At 35.8% G+C, this 3,090-nt stretch overlaps 1 long non-coding RNA gene across 1 annotated transcript; it reads right to left on the reverse strand.

The window, feature by feature from the left end:
* Nucleotides 1–336: 336 nt before the first annotated feature.
* Nucleotides 337–2,374, reverse strand: LOC119318982. Its single transcript, XR_005154303.1, has 3 exons — nt 1,839–2,374; nt 561–799; nt 337–465 (listed from the first exon to the last, which is right to left on the reverse strand). It is a non-coding gene; the product is annotated as an uncharacterized LOC119318982 (long non-coding RNA).
* Nucleotides 2,375–3,090: the final 716 nt, after the last annotated feature.

Here is a 3,090-nt window from a genome sequence, read left to right on the forward strand (position 1 = left end):
GACGCTATGTTGAGACGACATATTCGTCTCTAAATATGAATAAGTTTTTTTGTGCCTATGGAATATTTTACTTTAATCATTTTTTATTAATTTAACTTTTGTAATCCCCATTTCAAATTTAGTTACGTTAATATGATAGGGATGCATGTGCAAATTGATCAAATATCACTATAAAAAGCCATCAACCCACATCACCAATTGCATTCTCAAGCAATCCATTCTCACAATTAGCATCATTTGTAACAAATCTATGAACAAATACATATGTTTATGTATGGAGTTCACAACTGAATCAATTCAGACATTCATATGAAAGATGTAAATAATTAAGGGAATATATATATACTACAAAGTAGAACTAAGCTTTCCATACATTATACATAATATGTGTTCATTTAAAGACTAATTCTTGCGTAGTTGCTGCTTGCTCCTGCAATGTGTTCCAATTCTAAACTCTCAGCTAGCCTGGAAGAAATTTTTTAACAAAGAGAAGCTTAGAACATAAGCTCTTGGATTAGTACAAGATGAAATGTTCTTTGATAAAACTATGAGAGAAGTACCATAGAAATGTCTTGAGGTTGTCTTGGAGCACCAATGTCTTAGGTTGTGTTGGAGTGGTCAGCTTTGGCTTTTTTACCTAAAAAACCAAGATACTTCGCCAAACATACTGCCTACAAATGTATTTTCTTGATGTGCTTAGTGACACAGGAAGTTATACACTTGATTCAGTACCACCTTGCTTGGTCACATTGCTATTTCAAGCATGAGCATTTTCCGATTCTTGACCACCATCTGCTTTCTACATTAGAGGTTCAGTTCAACTGTAAGTAAACTTATAATCCCTCCATCTCAATATAAGTGTCTCGACTTTGTACTAACTTCAATCGTTCCACAACACCATAAATTTCACCTGAGTTAAATAGTTGATGATTGCAAGCTGCACAAAATGAATATTTCACACCCTAAGCTATAAAATATGCATTGAAAATACATTAGTATGCAGTACTAGAACATCAATAAAAATTCTCTGTGGGTCAATCAGATATTAGAGAACATTGAAGTTGCTCTCTGAACTGACACCTGAGCTCGCTAGTGAAAGCAATCATATGGGTCATTAGAAATTTTCATTTCTATATTGCTGGTAAATGTACTCAACTGTTAGACAAATATGTTCACAAAAACTAAAGCTGCTGATGGATACATAAAAACCCACCAACCATTTTAGAATAATTTTGGGACAACGACTCTCAAATCATTAAGCCCCATATCACACGGATCACAACGATGAGTAGTCCTAATATTAGATAGGGAAAAACATGTGCTCATAATAAAAGATCAACAAATGTACTCAACTGTCATACCACTAATACTTTTGAGTATTTCTTGGAAAATAAAATATAAACAGTACCACTAAAAACATCAAATCGATGTGCCATTATCTCCTACAAAGATCCAAAGGGGAAATTAGTAGAGAAAAATTAAGTGGTTCTGGAGTAAGAAAAAAAGTCTCATCTGTTTTGCTGACTTGCATTGCATGTAAAGTTATGCCCAAATGTAATGCTTGACCTGGGAATAATGTAGTTTTGTAGTATACTGCCAATAAATCATGCTCAATTGTATTGGAACCCAATATACTCCCCAAGACCCATGTCGCCAGAACTAAGTTCTGAATGAACTTTACTACATAGTCATCAAGCTGTAGCATTTTTCAGTATGTTAGCAATTCAGCATATCAGGCATTTATGTGTTTGAACATCATGTGAATTCATACCGGAATTCCTCCCATTCATGAAATTGAACATAGCGTAATGGAGAGATCAAGAATGAAAAAGACTTACCATGTTATATTAGAGATGCAAATCATGAACTTTTTGCGCATGCAAGCAGGAGCTGTACCTCCAAATATGTGTCATCCCCACAAACCTGCACGATTTACCTGATAATCATTCTGCTTAGATTAAGGACCAGTTAGGTATACAATTTTCTGTACTATACACCCACCATTAGATCTGAATTTGAAAGAAATAACGATTCATCTACTTGTAGAATTAAAACTTGCTGCAATGAGATATCACAATGAAGAATGAAAAGAAGCCCCTTCCACATGTTTTATTATTACAGATGTAAGAAAAAACAGTCTAGAGAATAAAAACTGTCCTCTAAGCTAGTAATAGTTATGTTGTGAGTGCTAATCACTAATAAGCACATGCTTAGACAGAGAGAAAAGAGAGCAGAAGTACACAAATTACCTAGCGAAGATGAAACAGAGATGCAACGTGTAGCTAGGCAAGGGAAGCCGCCAGTGTGGTTGCATTGGTGTCCACCACCTGCCGTCAAGTGGCGGCCACGGTGGTGTACGCAGTGACATGGGTTGGTCATCCAATCGGTGGGGGTTATATACTCCTAAAATAGCGGTCCAGAAAATTCGGGAAGAGGCATTTGAAGTTGTTGCCAATAAAAACAGAATGAACATCCTAACCCACCATAATCTCAACATGAATGTGTAAATCATAATGCATACACCTGCTCCTCCCCCAAAATTACACGCGTCGTCACCCAAAAATCCATTGAGACACTGAAATCAACTCTAATAAAAGGAGAAATTGATTCCTGGGGAGATTGAATTTTACTTATTGTCTCTTATCTGCATTTCTACATAAAAAACAAGCAGTGCACAATAATTACTACTCCCTCCGTTCCTACACATAAGTCTTTTTAGAGATTCTAATATAGACTACATAAGGAGAAAAATGAATGAACCTACACTCTAAAATGTGTCTATATGCATCCGTATGTAGTCTATATTGAAATATCTAAAAAGACTTGTATTTAGGAACGGAGGGAGTAGTAGCTAATATACAACCGAATAATAAGTTAACAGAAGCGAACAACTTCCCTCCCATTGGCACTAAACATTACCACTTTACAAGATGAAAAGTTCATAGTTCAGTACTAGTTACTGGTTAGTAGCAGGCCAACACTGTTTGACAGATAAAAAATCAATCGATTATGTACTGTGATGATCTGAACATGAACGCACAAATAAAAAGAGTGTGTACTGCGTAGCACTAGCAGACAGAGGAGGACGGT

Source organism: Triticum dicoccoides, chromosome 6A (genome assembly GCF_002162155.2).
Source record: "Triticum dicoccoides isolate Atlit2015 ecotype Zavitan chromosome 6A, WEW_v2.0, whole genome shotgun sequence".
Lineage (NCBI taxonomy): Eukaryota > Viridiplantae > Streptophyta > Magnoliopsida > Poales > Poaceae > Triticum > Triticum dicoccoides.